The sequence below is a fragment of the Bombina bombina genome, chromosome 4 (assembly GCF_027579735.1).
Source record: "Bombina bombina isolate aBomBom1 chromosome 4, aBomBom1.pri, whole genome shotgun sequence".
In the NCBI taxonomy this organism is placed as follows: domain Eukaryota; kingdom Metazoa; phylum Chordata; class Amphibia; order Anura; family Bombinatoridae; genus Bombina; species Bombina bombina.
The window spans coordinates 165,952,330-165,972,667 of record NC_069502.1 but is presented as its reverse complement, the minus strand read 5'-3'; positions in this window follow the sequence as shown (position 1 = coordinate 165,972,667).

Below are 20,338 nucleotides of genomic sequence, written 5' to 3'. Positions count from 1 at the left end.
CCCAGAAAGCTCTTAACTACTGACTTTTTTCTGCGGCTGGAGTCTTGTCGGTAGAGGGTCTAATGCTCACTTCAGCCAAGACTCTCAATACCGGCAGGGCCGGATTTACATCTCAGGTGCCTGTAGGCACAAAAACCTGAAGCGCCCCCCCCCACCCCCCCTCCCCCCTCAAAAAAAAGTAAAAAAAAGTGAGGACTTTTTTTAAAATATATTATTTAGGACAACTATCTAAAAAATTTAAGCAATAACAATTTTAGTGTAGACTGTCCCTTTAAGTAATAAAATATAAATTTCCCATTGTCCTCTCTAAGTATTGAATTTACAGACACATATAAGATATATATATATACACTCACACACACACACACACCTATACACACACACACACATACATACACACACAAACATATACACACACAATAATTTCATGTGTACTAAATGTCCCTAATTCTTTTATTTGAGGAACGTTTAAATGGCAAGTGATAGAGAGTGGCAAAATGCATTGCAAGGATTTAAAAGAGATGAACAAAGCCAATTACACTAATGCAGCCATGTGAACATGCATTTTACATGATATCTAGTTTCTAAAAGAGTTAATAAATTAACAGTGAAGTTACTGAGATTATAGTGACAGCTCATTTGGACTATCATAACTCTGAGTTAACTTGGAGACAAATACATTCGTAAAGGGGACAATTTATTTAAGTATTTATAATTCAGAATTTGATCAAACATCATAGAGACAGAATATACAGACGTATCTAAAGATATTAAATTATAGTAAAACTACATGCATTCTTAAGTTAACTCATCTCTCTTCAAAACAGAGGTGGAAAGAATCAGTGCACAATTATCAGAACTGCAGGGCTGTGAGGTCCACACATTACTTTTGTATCTGGATTATGGATCAGTGCTGCTTTAAATGAAGCCAAACCAGGAACCCCAATAAAAATAATGGAGCCCAGTAAACATCCAAAGGAAGCAAAAATGCTCTGAGTGACAGCTAACAGAAATGCCTATTATTTTATTAATACTAGGCCCTTCTTTTTTGTCTTATTTTTTTTGATAATAGCAGGAAGTTAATTAACAATATAATGCGTCACAGACAGTCTAGTCAAACTGACTCACTTTCACAGACTAGTCACACTCACTTATATGCTGTAGACAGGCTGAGCCGTCTCAGGACCCAGGGCAGGCAACAGGCTCCGCTCCGACAGCGTCAGAAGGTGGACCAAAGAGGAGCAACCAAAACTTCAGCCAGCCCAGGCCAGCAGCAATGAACACGCACGTCAGCTCACTACCTTCCCGCCTAGTACTCTGACTCTGAGAGGCAGAGGGCGGCAGCCGGCATCACGTGACAGTCAGACGTGGGCGTGACGCCGCCCGGCGAGCCCCAAACAAAATTAGTGGCTAATCTGTGATGGTGCGCATGCGCGGCGCCGATCACGGCAGACTCAGAGCAGCTGCCAGCATACTCACCTGGGCCCAGGGACTGGAGTCTGAGACGACTTGTCAGTCACTCAGTCACTTCACTTGTGCAGGCTGTACACTGCCGACTGGAGCAAGGGTGGACTCTGGGGTCAGGGGTGGACCGTGGGAGCGAGGGTGGAGTCAGGGGTGGGAGGGAGTCAGCCTGAGCCTAGGAGGACGCGAGGAGACGACTGCAGTGCGTGCTACTGCTACTTGCTATAGTTGTTGCTTGCTAGTCTCCTAGTTCTGCTCACTGTGACATCCACATCTGTTCCGATAAAGTTGATAAGTACTAGCCCCTGCCTACTGTACAAATTAAACAGAAAGTAACAAAGCACTCATTCACAGGCTCAACAAAATCAGAAAAAAAAAAGTTAAAGATTTTTTTTTTTAGAAAAAAAAAAAAATATATATATTTTTTTTTAAAATACACTGACTCTGTGGCGCCCCCTGCTGCAATGCGCCTGTAGGCACATGCCTACTGTGCCTAATGGCAAATCCGGCCCTGAATACCGGCATTAGGAAGATATCATTGAAAAGATAGGATACGCAATTGGCGTAAGGGGATCTGCGGTATGGAAAAGTCGCGGCTTGGAAGTGAGCGTTAGACCCTTTCCTGACTGACTCTAAATACCAGCGGGCAGTAAAAAGCAGCGTGAGGACCCCTTAATGCTGCTTTTGACGGCTAATGCAGAACTCTAAATCTAGGCGTATGTCTGTAATCCAAGCAGTAGTCGTGGATTGACTTTTGTTCCTATCCCTAAAATAAATTATTTTAACAAAATTGTTGATCTCCAAAAACTGCAACGGCAGCTTAAACTAAGATTTCTTTGGAGATAGGGCACAATATGTTTCCACTAGGTTCAAGACTCCTTTAATCCTCCTAATAGCAATCATTCCATCAAAAGTTTTACTAATATGTTGTCTTTAGACTGTACCACTTGTGAGATTAGATCTATTTCTAATCTAACCAAAGATAAATTGCAATCTCTTGAAGAGTGACAATACTATCATCATTCGTCCATCTGACAATGGTGGTGGTGTTGTCATTATGGACTACAGAATGGAGGCAACTAGGCAGTTAAATGATAATAGTGTATATATAAAACTGAGGGGCAACCCCACAAATATATTTAAAACTGAAAATGATCGGTCCCTGAGGTCTGCATTTCAAGCAGGATATATCAATGAAATAGAATTAGATTTTTTAACTACTTCATACCCAAAAATACCTGTCTTTTATTTACTGCCAAAAGTCCATAAGACTATTATGAACCCCCCCGGGAGACCTATTGTCTCTGCACGAGATTCACTCTGCTCAAATATAGCTATTTTTGTAGATTGTTTCTTACAACCAAGTGTGAAAGATACTTTTGCTTACCTCAAAGACTCTGCAACTCTGATTAAGATCCTTAAAATTGCTAACTGGCTACAACCTAATGATATATTTGTGACCATGGATGTGGAGAGCCATAGTGGTGTCCAGGCTGTTAGGGTTATATTGTCTAAATCTGAAGTATATACAGCCCCCCCCCCCCCCCATAGAATTTATTTTGGAATTAATGGAGTTTTGTTTAAACCATAATTATTTCAGATTCAAATCCGATTTCTATCTGCAGACCTCTGGGACCTTCATGGGCTCCAATATGGCCCCGGAATATGCCAATTTATATATGGCGTGGTATGAGGAGTTTATTATGAAACCACATTTACATCAAAATGTGTTACACTACACCTGCTACATCGATGATGTGTTTTTGGTGTTTATTAGACCTACAACCTTGGGTACATAACCTAAATATTCTTGACTCAACTATTAAATTTAAGATGGAATTCTCATTTGATGAAATACATTTCCTTGACCTTAATGTCTTTAAAATAAATTTGGGTTCCCAATGTCGCTTTGGTACATCTCTATACTCTAAACCTACGGTTAGAAATTCTCTTTTAGAATCACATAGTTGTCACCCCGAACATCAGAAGAGAGGGGTGATATCCTCTCAACTCACTCGGGTGGTCAGGAACAATACTGAGGTGTTATTGATGTTGGACTAGATGGATAATATGGAGAAGAAACCAGTGGCGGCTGGTGAATTTTTAAGATGGTGGTGCACAAGACCCTGCACCTTTGAGAAAACCACGCCCCTCAAATGGCCCCACCCATTTGAACCAGCAGTGTTTTTGGTCGTTGTCTTGTTGAAATATCCAGCCCCGGCGTAACTTCAACTTTGTGACTGATTCCTCAACATTATTCTCAAGCATCTGCTGATATTGAGTGGAATCCATGTGACCCACAACTTTAACAAGATTCCCAGTACTGGCACTGGCCACACAGCCCCACAGCATGATGGAACATCCACCAAATTTTACTGTGGGTAGCAAGTGTTTGTCTTGGAACGCTGTGTTCTTTTGCCGTCATGCATAACACCCCTTGTTATGACCAAATAACTCAATCTTTGTTTCATCAGTCCACAGTACCTTCTTCCAAAATGAAGCTGGCTTGTTCAAATGTGCGTTTGCATACTCAAGCGACTCTGTTTGTGACATGTGTGCAGAAAAGGCTTCTTCCACATCACTCTCCCATACAGCTTCTCCTTGTGCAAAGTGCGCTGAATTGCTGAACGCTGCATAGTGACACCATCTGCAGCAAGATGATGTTGTAGGTCTTTGGAGGTGGCCTGTGGGCTCTTTTTGACTGTTCTCACCATCCTTTGCCTTTGCCTCTCCGATATTTTACTTGGCCTGCCACTTTTTGCCTTAACAAGAACTATGTCTGTGGTCTTCCATATCCTCACTATGCTCACTATGTTCCTCACAGTGGACACTGACAGCTTGAATCTCTGCAATAGCTTTTTGTAGCCTTCCTCTAAACCATTATGTTGAACAATTTTTGTTTTCAGGTCATTTGAGAGTTGTTTTGAGGCCCCATGTTGCCACTCTTCAGAGGAGAGTCAAAGAGAACAACTTGCAATTGGCCTCCTTAAATACCTTTTCTCATGATTGGATGCACCTGTCTATGAAGTTCAAGGCTTAATGGGCTCACCAAACCAATTTTGTGATCCAATTAATCAGTTCTAGATAGTTACAGGTATTCAAATCAACAAAATGACAAGGGTGCCCAAATGTATGCACCTGTCTAATTTTGTTTTGATGCATATTGCAAATTTTCTGTTAATCCAATAAACCTAATTTCACTACTGAAATATTACTGTGTCCTTCAGTTATTTGATAGATCAAAATTAAATTACTGATCCAAACAGCCAATTATTTATAAATGAAAACCATGGAAATTGTCAGGGGTGCCTAAACTTTTGCATACAACTGTATATGATTCCATGCACTGTATTAAAGTAATGTACTCAGATATTAAATATATTTTTTATTAAATGTAATATCAATTTTATATATATATATATATATATATATATATATATATATATATATATATATATACTATATATGTATATATATATATATATATATATATATATATATATATATATATATATATATATATATATATATATGTTATGCTCCAATACAGCTCACAGGCAGGATATCTAAAAAAAATACAAAGGGAACATTTGTTAAAGTTTAAGCTTCAAAAGATTCTTTACTTCATCCCTTAATGAGATTAGATCTCTACAAACAAGATAACCATGTTACCTAGATCAGGATGCCCCCTGGGGTGACAGAGACAAAATTCTGTACTTCAGATATGCTCAGAATCTTCAGGAAAGTAAGAAATTATCACTTGTATTATATACAAATGATGGGACAAAGAATACTTTTGAAAGACTGAATCCACATATACGTTTGGAAAGGTTTTCTAGCTCAGATGCAAGCATATAGAAGACAACATTTCATATGAAATGACTTGTGTCTAATTTTCATACAGTTTAATATACTCCTATACTTTATTAAGGCATGACTTCAAATATGGAATATATTTATATTAAAGTGGGATAATAAGCAAATATAAATATCGTTATAATGAATTAATCACTACAGAATTCTAATTAAATGCAATGTAATATCAGAATATGAAATGATGAATCTATTGAATTCAAATACTTAATAGTTAATAGTATAGATGATTATTAGTAATACTGAAAGTATTAAATTACAATCCTTTTAAGTCCCCCAATATTTAATGAATCATCGTGTTCATCATGTCCTCAAAAGTGCAAGCTCAAATGCGCCACAAAATAGAATACAATTAATAATTTTGGAAAGAACATAACGATTAGTGGTTACTTGCTCATTGTGTTTTTTAACATTCAAAGTAACAATATGCACTGACAAGTTGTTGGCGAATATCAACCCTTCCTAGCAAATTAAACTCTAAAGGGGAGTATAAATGTGATTGGGAGCAATTATGTTTATTTATTTTTTTTAGTTAAATGTGATAAATTGGCAACACCATAACTCACCCAACTTGAATCACCACTTTGTTTTTCAAACAGGAGACAATAAAAACACGATCCTGTTTGCAAAATGACTCTTAAGTGCATCTCTTAAGATATTATCCATAGGAAGTATATATATATATATATATATATATATATATATATATATATATATATATATATATATATATATATATATATATATATATATATATATATAATGTATAATATTTAATATTATGACCAGGTCTAATATTTAAATATACAAGAATCCATACTCTTCAGTATACCCATGTCTAGTCTTAAAATATACATGCTCAGTTAAATTATATAATAACATATATATTAACCAAATGATTAATTAAAGTTGAGAAATAATAAGTATATTGAATGTACATTTATGAAAATATATATATTCCTGGATTTAAAGAATCTTCCACTTTATAGAGAAATAAAACCACATTTCAATTATTGTTGCCCCCCAGTGTTCGATATTAGGTAATGCAGCCAAAGGGTATTTGGTTGTCAGGAGAGCTACATTTTCAGTAGCCAATGAGAGCTAAGGGTGTACACAGACTATTTCCTGGAATGATTTAGAAATGAAGGTGGAGTTTGTCACAGACAAAAGCACTATGCAAAGAAGGGAAGACACACCAAAAAAACACACTTTGGTTTTGGGGCCTGACTTTGAACAACTCTTTGTTGGAAAGAGAGTGATATACCTCTTTGTTTGTGATACCCTGTTTGCAAAATAGTGATACCTGATTTCACGTATGAGTGACTTTTGAAAAATTCTGATTGGAAAAGCTGAAACTCAGGAATATTGGTAGCTGGTATTAATGTATTGGCAGTTTAATGTCTTTATAGCAGTTTAATGTTTTTATATTTTTAATAATGTTATAATTTAATAATTTATGGCAATGGTATTCTTTATTGCAAGAGTTAAATTGAAGCTGTATGTCAGCCGTATAGGAATCAGTCCGGGGTGTAACCCAACTGCTAGTGTGAATAGAAAAACACACGCTAGCACACTGAGAAATAACCAGGACGTGACCCACTCAGGAAACAGACAAGATAGGTTTCAAGAAATAATAATTGTTCCTTTAAGCAGGCTTGTAACAAACAAAAAGACAAAGTTCTCTTTTGCAGCTTGTAAAAGTAAATGTCCCTTTAAGCAGGTTTGTAACAAACAAAAAGACAAAGTTCTCTTTTGCAGCTTGTAAAAGTAAATGTCCCTTTAAGCAGGCTTGTAACAAACAAAAAGACAAAGTTCTCTTTTGCATCTTGTAAAAGTAAATGTCCCTTTAAGCAGGCTTGTAACAAACAAAAAGACAAAGTTCTCTTTTGCAGCTTGTAAAAGTAAATGTCCCTTTAAGCAGGCTTGTAACAAACAAAAAGACAAAGTTCTCTTTTGCAGCTTGTAAAAGTAAATGTCCCTTTAAGCAGGCTTGTAACAAACAAGAAGATATATATCCAAGAGAAGGTTTAAGGATAAGGCATAAGCAAGGTCAGGCAGGCAGAAGTCGGTATCCAAAAATCAGAAGCAGAGATCAGGCAAAAGCTAGGTCAGGCAGGCAGTAGTCGATATCCAAATAACAGTAATAGGGTAAGGCAAAAGCTTGGTCAGGCAGGCAGGAGTCGGTATTCAAACAACAGTAGAAGGGATTAGACAAGAGCTAGGTCAGGCAGGCAGAAGTCGGTACACAAGAGAAGCAATATATTCAAGTACTCACAGATGCCGGGGAATCAAACAAACAGGCCCCGAGTACGATCTCCCGCCGGAGTTTAAAGGCAGGAGCGGTGACGAATACAGAGGGGTGTGTCAGAGGATGCGTCACGTTGCTAAGCGACGTGACGTCATCCACACTGAGAAGCTCCGGGAGCCGCGGTGACACGGCGATGAACGGAGAATTCATGACAGCACCCCCCTCCTCAAGAACCCCTCCGGGGAATAGGACCAGGTTTAGCAGGATGAGACTTGTGGAAGGCCTTTATTAAAGCAGGAGCATTTACTTGATGAGCTGGCTCCCAGGAACGTTCCGTGACTGGATAACCTCTCCAATGAATGAGATAATACAATTTCTTGCCACGGAGTTTGGAATCCAGAATATGACTGATCTCAAACTCAGGATGTCCATGGACAAACAGAGGTGGAGGTTTAGAAAGGGGTTTAGAATACCTGTTGGACATCATGGGTTTTAGAAGAGAAACGTGGAATACCGGATGGACTTTGAGAGTCTTAGGTAAAGCCACTCGGTAAGCAGTGGAACACACTTGACCCAGTATTCGGAAAGGACCCACGTATCGTGGTCCCAGTTTGGTAGAAGGTTGTTTCAGGCGAAGAAAACGAGAGGAAATCCAAACTTTATCGCCAGGACGATACTTGGGAGCCTTCTTCCGTCGAAGATCTGAAAAGAACTTGTAACGTTTAGAAGTTACAGAGAGGATACGATGTATTCTTCGCCAATGTCGAGTTAATCTTCGGGCAGAAAGATCAGAAGCAGGATTTTCTGTGGAAGAAGTATGCAAAGGAAATGTTCTGGGCTGAAATCCGTAAGCCGCCTGAAAAGGAGATGTCTGAAGGGAGGAATTATACCGGGCGTTATGAGCCAATTCAGCCAAAGGAAGGTAAAAAGTCCAGTTAGAGTGAAAATGATCCACATAATGTCTGAGATATGTTTCAAGACACTGATTTACCCTTTCAGTCTGGCCGTTAGATTGTGGATGATGAGAAGTAGACAGGGAAATTGAAGTTCCAAAATGTTTACAAAGTGACCTCCAAAATCGGGAAACGAACTGTACCCCTCTATCTGAAACAATATCCAGAGGAAATCCATGGATTCTTACAATATGCAAAATAAAAAGTTCAGAAAGTCTTTTAGCAGACGGTAATCCTGGTAAGGGAACAAAATGAGCAGTCTTAGTGAACCTGTCGACCACTACCCAAATAGTGTTGTTTCCAGATGACAAAGGAAGGTCGGTAATGAAGTCCATGGATATATGCGTCCAAGGCTGATGAGGTATGGGCAACGGTTGGAGCAACCCAGAAGGAAGTTGGTGAGGAGTCTTATTTATGGCACATTGTGTGCATACTGAGACGTAATCTTTAACATCTTGAGAGAGAGTAGGCCACCAGACATGCTGTTTGAGATTTCGAATGGTGATACTGATACCAGGATGTCCAGAAAGGGGACTATCATGAGCCCAAAATAGAAGCTTGGAACGAAGGCGTTCAGGAACAAAGAGTAAACCATCAGGAGGTTTACAGGACAAAGGAAGATTCCTTTGAGCGGACTGTAATTCTTGTAACCAAGAAGTTGTTAGCTGGGCTATGACTTCATGAGGTTGGAGAATGGTACCAGATTCAGGAATTGGGGTATCTTGAAATTGTCTGGAAAGGGCGTCTGCCTTAATATTTTTTGAACCAGGTATGTAAGACAAATTATAGTGAAACCGGGAGAAAAATAACGACCAGCGTGCTTGCCTGGAATTCAATCGTTTGGCCGTTTGGAGATAAAGAAGGTTTTTATGATCAGTGAGTATGGTAAACGGCAAAGAAGTACCCTCCAGCCAATGCCTCCATTCGTCCAAGGCCATTTTAATGGCAAGCAACTCTTTATTGCCTACGTCATAGTTAAATTCAGAAGGAGTGAATTTTTTAGAGAAAAATCCAACAGGATGAATCATTCCAGTCTCTGGTATTCGTTGAGAGAGAACAGCTCCAGCAGCAACAGAAGAAGCATCAACTTCCAGGATAAACTGAAAATCTGGATTTGGGTGACGGAGAATAGGTGCAGAAGAAAAAGCTTCTTTGAGAGACTCAAAAGCCTCTATAGCCTCAGGAGGCCACTTTTTGCAATTTTGCCCCTTTCTGGTGAGAGAAGTAAGGGGAGAAGTAATAGTAGCAAAATTCTTGATGAACTTCCTGTAATAGTTGGCGAAGCCCAGAAAACGTTGCAAAGCCTTCAGAGAATCAGGTCTAGGCCACTCCAAGATGGCAGAAAGTTTAGTAGGATCCATTTCAAATCCAGATGCCGATATTACATAACCCAGAAAGGGTATGGATTTTTGATGGAAAGAACATTTCTCCAGTTTAGCAAACAGATGGTAATCTCTTAAACGTTGAAGTACTTTCCTGACGTGGTGCACATGATCTTGGTGACTTTGAGAAAAAATCAAGATATCGTCAAGGTATATGATGACAAAAATATTCAAAAAATCACGAAAGATCTCGTTCACAAAATGTTGAAAAACCGCTGGAGCATTGCATAGCCCAAAAGGCATGACCAAATACTCGTAATGCCCAAATCGAGTGTTAAAAGCAGTCTTCCATTCATCTCCTTGTCGTATACGGATAAGATTGTATGCACCACGTAGATCAAGTTTAGTAAATATAGTAGCTCCCTGAAGATAAGTAAAAAGTTCAGGAATAAGGGGTAGAGGATAACTGTTCTTGATGGTAATCTGATTTAATCCTCTGTAATCAATACAGGGTCGTAATCCACCATCCTTCTTTCCTACAAAAAAGAAACCAGCCCCTACAGGGGAAGAGGAGGGTCGAATAAATCCTCTAGCCAGATTGTCCTTAATATATTCTTCCAAAGCCACGTTTTCAGGTTTAGAAAGTGGATATGTCTTGCCTCGAGGATAGGTAGCCCCAGGAAGGAGATCAATGGGGCAATCAAAAGGGCGGTGAGGAGGAAGACGTTCAGCTTCCTTTTTGGAGAAAACATCCACAAAATCATGATAAGGCATAGGTAGAGAATCGGGAGTTTCGATTGTGAGAGCAATAGTGAGTGGTAACTTGGTGATCTTTTGAAGACATTTAGTCAGGCATGTAGATCCCCAGGAGGTGAGTTCGCCACAAGTCCAAGAAAAAGTAGGATTATGCACTTGGAGCCAGGGTAGTCCCAAGATAATGGGAAATTGAGGAGTGGGAATGACATCGAAACAGATTGTCTCGGAATGAAGTATTCCTACAGTGAGAAGTAAAGGTTGAGTAGCAAACTGAATGTATCCGGAACCCAATGGATCTCCACTGACCGTAGAAACTGAAATTGAATACTCTTTCTTTAGTAAAGGTATAGAGTGAGTAGAGACGAATGTGGAATCAATGAACACTCCTCCAGCACCAGAGTCGATAAGAGCTTGGGTATGAATCTTACTATGTCCGGTTTGAAGGGTTACTGGAACAAAAAGTTTCTTGTATAGGGAATGACTACTGTTTTGGCTTAACCCAGTTCCCCGGACTAGAGTTAAGCCCTGGCTTTTACTGGCCTGGTAGGACAATCCCTTAATAAATGCCCTTTAAGGCCACAGTACAAACACAAGCCAAGAGAACGTCTTCTCAAGCGTTCAGTCTCTGTTAATTTTATACTTCCCACTTCCATGGGTTCAGCCTGATCTGGAGTAGGAGAGGCAGGAGTGACTGGATTAGAAAAACGAGGAGCCAAACGAAAAGGAGTTCGAGATGATGACCTCTGTGTTCTATCCTTTTCTTGTTGGCGTTCACGAAATCTGGCGTCGAGACTGATACAAAGATTTATTAAGGCTTCCAAGGATTCTGGAAGCTCCCGATACACCAATTCATCCTTGAGACGCTCCGAAAGTCCTTTACGAAAAGCGGCTCTAAGAGCTCCCTGATTCCAGGTAGTTTCAGAGGCCAGGGTGCGGAACTCAATTGCATATTGAGAAACTGGTTGACTACCTTGACGTAAATCCAAGAGAGTAGCTTCAGCAGCGGATGACCTTCCAGGTTTATCAAATACATTTGAAAATACAGAGAGAAAAGTATCAACATCCAGAAGTATAGGGTCATTCTTTTCAAGCAAAGGTGATACCCAAGCCAAAGCTTTTCCTTTCATTAAGGATATAAGAAATGTTATTCTAGAAGAGGGAGTAGCAAACAGAGTAGGGCTATTTCGGAAATGGAGACGACATTGATTGAGAAAGCCCCTACATTCTTCAGGATTCCCATCATATTTATCTGGAAGGGGTATCCTGGGACTCAGTTGTACCTGAGACTGGTTGTTTGAAATCGAAGGGGGTAATGCCTCATTAGGATTAGGATTGGGAGGTGTAGTAGCAACCAAATTTTGTAATAAAGCAGTTATTTGATCAAGTTTAGTGTCCAGGGATTGTAAGTGAGTGGCATGAGATCCTAGTAACTGTCCCTGGTGGGCCACGGCCATGGATAATTCAGTGGGGTCCATTTTTGGCCTGTTTGTAATGTCAGCCGTATAGGAATCAGTCCGGGGTGTAACCCAACTGCTAGTGTGAATAGAAAAACACACGCTAGCACACTGAGAAATAACCAGGACGTGACCCACTCAGGAAACAGACAAGATAGGTTTCAAGAAATAATAATTGTTCCTTTAAGCAGGCTTGTAACAAACAAAAAGACAAAGTTCTCTTTTGCAGCTTGTAAAAGTAAATGTCCCTTTAAGCAGGTTTGTAACAAACAAAAAGACAAAGTTCTCTTTTGCAGCTTGTAAAAGTAAATGTCCCTTTAAGCAGGCTTGTAACAAACAAAAAGACAAAGTTCTCTTTTGCAGCTTGTAAAAGTAAATGTCCCTTTAAGCAGGCTTGTAACAAACAAAAAGACAAAGTTCTCTTTTGCAGCTTGTAAAAGTAAATGTCCCTTTAAGCAGGCTTGTAACAAACAAAAAGACAAAGTTCTCTTTTGCAGCTTGTAAAAGTAAATGTCCCTTTAAGCAGGCTTGTAACAAACAAGAAGATATATATCCAAGAGAAGGTTTAAGGATAAGGCATAAGCAAGGTCAGGCAGGCAGAAGTCGGTATCCAAAAATCAGAAGCAGAGATCAGGCAAAAGCTAGGTCAGGCAGGCAGTAGTCGATATCCAAATAACAGTAATAGGGTAAGGCAAAAGCTTGGTCAGGCAGGCAGGAGTCGGTATTCAAACAACAGTAGAAGGGATTAGACAAGAGCTAGGTCAGGCAGGCAGAAGTCGGTACACAAGAGAAGCAATATATTCAAGTACTCACAGATGCCGGGGAATCAAACAAACAGGCCCCGAGTACGATCTCCCGCCGGAGTTTAAAGGCAGGAGCGGTGACGAATACAGAGGGGTGTGTCAGAGGATGCGTCACGTTGCTAAGCGACGTGACGTCATCCACACTGAGAAGCTCCGGGAGCCGCGGTGACACGGCGATGAACGGAGAATTCATGACACTGTATTTAAAGGTGTAATATATAGTTATAATTGATATTTCATAGACCTGTGTAGTCCATACATAATTATATTAGTGCTAAGTAAATGTATTATTAAGAAGGAAGGATTTAGTATTTTCATTTTCATTAGGCTAAACCAAAGCTACTGTTATATATTTTACAAATTGCATATATTATTGTGATTAGATTGAATTTATTTAATTTGATATTAATTGGTATATGTTGAACTGATCGTGTGAAATCTCTGGTTGATTATTTGAAGTACTATAAGACTATTTTAGGCCAAATAGTGAATTATATCATTCTGGAAATTCCATTAGGCTTATTGAATTTAAACTAAGACTTAGTATAATCTAAGGATTTATTTGCTAATTTTGCTATTAAATTAGTAATCCATATTTTGGCATCTACTGTATTAATTGGAGATATTGCTGACGATAATTTTATGATTGTTATTAATTATTAATAAATACAATAATATAATTGGTGGCAACATTAAGATAAATACACCAACATTTTACTTTCTACAAAAGAAGATTTTATTACACTAGTGCTTACTAATTTACTTCAAAGGTAAACATTAAAACAGAATGTTGATAACTCAAGTGCAAGATTTGTAAATTAAGTCAATCCGCCTGTCTTTTTTTGAGGCAAATAAATCAATAACATTTTTGTTGACTTTAGGCATGTCATTTATCTTTTTTTTTTTCAATTGTGAGCATGGCTAGAGCGGTCAGTCTTTCCTCAGTCATGGTGCGCCTTAGAAATGTCTTAACTCGTTTTAGAATTGAGAAACATCTCTCAGCCTCAGAAGTTGTCATGGGAATAGTCAAAATAATTTGCAATAGTTTGTAGGTCTCCAAGAAAGTAGTGATTAAGTTATTTTCTATTACAAACTGTAGAAGACTAATGGCACCATTCATATTTCTGAAATCTGGTCTTCTGTAAATTACTCCTAGTTCAGTTCTCAGGCGATCTTTCTGTAATATGGGATAAACAGCTGATGTTTGGTCAAGAAGCTGATTTGGAAAAAAATTCTCATAATCCGCAAATTTTTCAGCTTGGAGAAGAAACAGCCGAGTAGTGAGTTATAAAAGAAAATCTATCTTTTACTTGATTCGTGATAACATTGCATATCTCTTTAGCTGCCAAAGTTTGAGTAATGTGAATATTTTCTCTTTTCGTTGATGTTTCCTCTGTTTCTGATATCGTCATGGTCACTGTGTCCATTCTTTTCCTTTCTCTTTCTATTGTCTGCTGGAAAGTGTTAACATGTTTTCGAATGAGTGCTGCATCTGTTAGTGTTTTCTGAAGTTGGTTGTATAACACATCTACATGCGGCATAATATTGTGAAAAACTGTAAGCCAAAACACAAATACCGAGTCTTCTAACATACGCTGAATAGCCCCTGCTTGATTTATTGCTACAACTTGTTTCGATGCTGACTCTATTTTCTCCATGCATTCAATTATCTGTTCCCTGTTTTCAAACACTGTATTGACGGTTCGACTTGAAATTCCCCCTGGTGGCTGAACCATGAGGTATCCTTCTTCTAACAGTTTCATCTAGAATAGCTATCCTTTTTGGCGAGTTACAGATGTCACTTAGGTTTGAAAAAAATACTGGAACTTGTTGATTCTGACTGCTTGCTTGGCTGACAATCAAATTGAGCTGATGTGCGTAGCAATGCACAAAATGTGCATTCTTGTAGGTACGTTTAATTACAGCCTGAACACCTGCATGCTGACCACTCATCATGCTTGCATCGTCATAACTCTGGGATATCCATTTCTCTACAACCTTTTCCAAAGTAGCTTGAATACATCTAGCTATAGATTCTGCATCATGTCCAGCTGGATTAGTGAATTACCAGAATCTCTCAACCGGTTGTCCGTTACCTATAATGTATCGAAAAACAACAACCAATTGGAAGGCAGATGAAACATCAATAATTTCATCTGCTACAAAACTTGCATTTGAGATTTAATTTTTTATTTGGTTTTGGCAAACAGTAAGCATACAGTCTAATAAATCATTTTGAGTTTCTTTTGACGTTCCTTTAAAAACAGTGGCACTAGTGAGATGTTCTTTTAGAAATGCATCAAGTTCTACTGAGAAGATTATAAGACCTCGGAAAACGCCTGGATTTAATGAATCATTGCGTTCATCATATCCTTGAAGTGCAAGCTCAAATGCGCCACCAAATAGAATACAATTAATTATTTTGGAAAGATCATAACAATTTTTCGTTACTTGCTCATTATGTTTTTTAACATTCAAACGATATGCACTGTCAAGCGAATATCAACCTTCCTAGAAAATTAAACTCTAATGTGGAGTTTAAATGTGATTGGGAGCAATTATGTTTATTTATTTTTTTACTTAAATGTGATAAATCGGCGACACCATAACTCACCCAACTTGAATCACCACTTTGTTTTGCAAACAGGAGACAATAAAAACAAAAGAGCCTGTTAGATAATTCAAAGCCACAAATCCATGGATATTTATCATATACCTTGGGTTTAAATTCTCTTTTGAAATCTCTAGTTTTACATTTTGTCACCTGGATAAAGTTAAGCCTAGGTGTTGGCCTGAGCATTTTAATTTCAATTTTTCTTTCCATGGGCAACGTTGAAAAATGTAATTGCTTTAGCTCAGAAAAACTGATTTTACTAAATGCCATCTTAACTGTTAGTTTACATATAAAGAACAGTCCTTTGCTGTTATAAGATATATAGCTTTTTAGCTACTTAGTTTTGCGTAGACATGTGGGTTTCGATTCAGAACAAATCGAAATTTGGCCGAATTTGTTAAATTCGGAGATTCGGATCGATTCAAATTTCCGAATTACGGTAGTACCGATTCTACCGAATAAATCCGAATTAGTTCGGATTTATTCGGTAGATTCGGATGGCCATGGGTAACACTAGTATTGTACAGTATATTAGGTTATATCACTCTGCTATGGATTACACCTAATATACAGTACATAATACTAGTCTAATACACAGCACATCCCACCTAACACATACCGAAATTCTGAATTTCCGAATCGAACCGAATCCAGCCGAATTTATTCGAATCTGAATGAATCCAAAACAAATCTGAAATGAATGCATTCAAATTCTTCCGAATTCGAATCGATCCGAACCGAAATTCGAAAACATCCGAAACGATCCGAATCGAAACAAATTTTTCCGCCATGCACAAGTCAAGTTTTGCGGTTGTTATAAAATATATAACTTGTAGGTAAGTCGTTTTGCTGTTATAATATATGTAACTTGTAGGCAAGTAGTTTTGCTGTTATAAAATATATAAATTGTAGGCAATTAGTTTTGCTGTTATAAAATATATAACTTGTAGGTAAGTAATTTTGCTGTTATAATATATATAACTCGTAGGCAATTAGTTTTGCTGCTATAAAATATATAACTTTAAGGTAAGTTGCTTTGCGGTTCTTATAAAATATATAACTTCTAGGCAAAAAAAAGTTCCAAAGTGAAGCAGCAGTTAAAAAGTTTAACAAATCCTTTATTCCTTTAAAACACAGCAAGGGCATACAGCAACATGGAGGTGGTTCAAGCAAAAAGACTCTGACCGGTTTCGGTCATATTGACCGTAATCATAGAATAACACCTGTTAGGGGGTGCTCCCTTTTATGCTAAACACTCCATATTCATTGGTTAAAAACATGAAATGTACTGCTAATCACCTTAACCCTGTGCATACCAAATTTCCTATAGACATAGATAGGGAATAGTACAGGACAATATATACATTAATAAATAAATACAATGTTTACAAACAGTGAATACAAAATAGAAAGTGCAATCTGAGAGGATAGTACAAGAAGGCAGGATATTAGTATAAATGTCTAAGACAATAGGACTGTAGAGTTAAGTAAGTTATTTAACTTTATAACAAAAACAGTTGTATTAACAAGCTCATCACAGTCCCATAAGGTATATTCATTAAATATGATAAAAACCAAACAGCAAAGAAACTTGTGAGATAGTCTAACCACTCTCATATTTCAAAGAGGCAGAGAAAAATATCTAACTGTCTCTTAGTATGTAGACAATTGACAAACAGAAATAAAGTTGGAAATGAATGTGAGAATGTACATAGACAAAGCAATAGAGAAGAGTAAATGTTCAATTATTTTCAGATAGTTCTAAAATAATCAACCAGATAAACAATAACCCTAGTGGTAGTTGGCTAAAAACTCTATCGAAACGTACATTAAGAAGTAGAGATAGCCACTAAACTTACATGGAAATTATTGATTTATCTATGTGTTTAACCCTTGTAGCTCAATAATAATAAATGTATATTAAGCTCTTTTGCCTATTAGAGAGATCTCTTATGTTCACTGATCTAAAGAGGAGTACTTTTATATAAATACAAAGTGTTTGTCTATTTATTTCTGCCAGTAATTTATAATATCATATTCTGAGTTGTACCCGAGTGGTAGCAAACATTGAGTTTTAAAAATCCAATACGTCTCTTGTTTGCACAGTATAGATAACTTATCACCACCCCTAGGTGGTGTGGTAATCTGTTCTATAGCTTGCCATTTAAAAGAAATGACATCCTGGTGATGAAAATCAATAAAATGGGCAGAAAGCGCTGAACAAGGACGTTTTTTGGAAATATAAGAGAGATGTTCTCTTATTCGTTTGCCTACTTTTCTGGTCGTTCTCCCTGTGTATTGTTTCTTGCAAATAGAGCACTCAATTATATAGATCACAAATGTACTTTTGCAATTGACACAGCCTTTAGTATTAAATTCTTCTCCTGTTACATGGGACTTAAATGTTTGAGAAACATTTATATGGTCACAAGAGGTGCAGACTCTCTTACCACACTTAAATGTGCCATTATGTTTCAACCAGGATGATCCTGATTGCTTGTCACTCCTTAACATACTCGGGGATAGAATGTTACCTAAGGTCACATTTCTTTTTGGGACAAACATACATCCCTGTTCAACTGTGTCTCTTAGTTCCTTGTCCCCTCTTAGTATAGGCAAATTCTTTTTAATGATTTTGCAAACATCATCATATTGAGCTGAATATGAAGTAATAAACTTGAGTCTATTTTGTGAATCAGTAGAGTTGGATGTTGATTTTTCCAATGCATTGGCCCTACTGATATCCTTAACTTCAAAAAATGCTTTGTCTATGACTTTGGTTGGGTAACCCCTTTTTTGCATTCTCATTTTTAAATCTTTGCTCTCCACCCGAAACGCACTCTCATAGGTGCAGTTTCTCTTAGCCCGCAGGAATTGACTTTTCGCAATTCCTTTGAACACAGGTTTTGGATGACAGCTGCGAGCATGTAAGAGACTATTGCCAGAGATTGGCTTCCGGTAGAGAGCAGAGATAATGGTTCCTTCCTTAGCATCACCTGTGAGGGATATGTCAAGAAAATTGATACTCTTTTTTTGCCAATCATAGGTAAATTGTAAACCCACCCTATTGTCATTAAGGGTAGCAACAAAATCTTTGGCAGCTGTAGAGTCGGAAGACCACACAATCAGTAGGTCATCAATGAACCTGACATATTTTATTATATGCTCACACAGGGCGATACTACCTCCATAGACGTGACCCCTCTCCCACCAACCCATATATAGGTTGGCATAGGAGGGGGCAAATTTAGCCCCCATAGCGGTGCCACGTCTCTGGAGGTAGTAAGTCCCCTGAAACATAAAGAAATTATGTTCCAATAGAAATCTCACGATTCTTACAATCAGATCTTTAGATTGATCTGGGAGATCAGTGAGCATATCCAGGAAAAAACTCACGGCCCGCAGACCCTGGGTGTGAGGGATAGAGGAGTACAGGGACACAGCATCAATAGTGAGCCAACTGTACTCCTCCATCCAAGTCACTGACTCCAGGGTCTGCAGCGCATGGGAAGTGTCCCGTATATAACTAGGTAACAAGGAAACCATGGGCTGTAAAAAATCATCTATCCATTTGGATAGTGGTTCCATTAGGGAACCTATACCAGCCACTATAGGCCTCCCCTTAACCTCATGTAAGCTTTTGTGGACCTTAGGGAGGTGGTGGAAGATGGGTGTCACTGGATCAGTAACCATGCAATGGTTGGCTGTATCCTGATCCATGAGACCCTCCTCCACCACCTCATCCAAAAGATGCGACAACTCTTTAGAGTATATCGCAGTTGGATTCCTAGGAAGAACAATGTAAGTGTCCGAATCTCCAAGCTGTCTTAGAGCTTCATTCACATAGTCAAGCTTATTCATGACTACTACACTCCCACCTTTGTCGGACTGTCTAATCACAATTTCTTCATTCTTTTGTAGTTTAAGTAGTGCTTCTCTTTCCTTGATAGTCAGGTTAGAGGGTCTGGAGTGTGAGGAATCACTAAGTTTGGTTAGATCTTCAATCACCCTCTCATGAAACACCTCCAGAATTTTACCTCTAGCCTGAGTAGGATAGAATTGTGATTTGCTTTTAAGTTTAGATGTAGTCTTTTGGATCTGTGAGGAATCAATTCCACCACTTTCCATCCTAAGGTCTTCAAGTGTAACCAATGCACATGTATCTTCAAATGATGTGTATTCAGCATTAGTATTATGTGTAGGGGGGATAATAACTTCTGATATTTGGTGTGCTTTGTCTCCATAGAACTTTCTCAAAGTTAAATCTCTTATCAGTTTATTCAGATCTAATATGGTCTGAAAGAGATTGAAATTTCTAGAAGGGACAAAGCCCAAACCCAAATTGAGAAGTCTGGTTTCAATTTCAGTAAGCTGGTAGCTAGAAATATTAATCACAGTATTTACTGGTATTTTTTTGTCTTGGTGTTCTTCCTTCTGAGTGGATATCTCGGTTTCTCTGCTGTTTCCTTGATATTTTTTGTTGTTACTGCGGTGACTCCACCCCCTCCCCCCTGGAATTGTCTGGGGACCTCTTGAAAAACCTGGGAGTTAGATTTCTGCGTTTGAAAATGACTTTGTGAAGGGGCACTGGTTTTAGTTCTAGCTCCCTGTTCAGTGTGTGTCTTCAGAATGCCTTTTTGTGTATTGGTTCCTGAATTTGAAATAGTTATAGAGTTAACTGATTCCTCTATTTCTGAGAGGGCCTCATCCCCTGATATACACTCAAAGCTGGATGCAAATCGGTCCTCATCTGTGAGGTCATTTTCTGAATCAGAAAATGTCACCTTTTTAAGGTTACTTGCAGTTTCCTGGTTTGCATCCTGTTTTGTGTGATTATTTCGTTTGTATCTG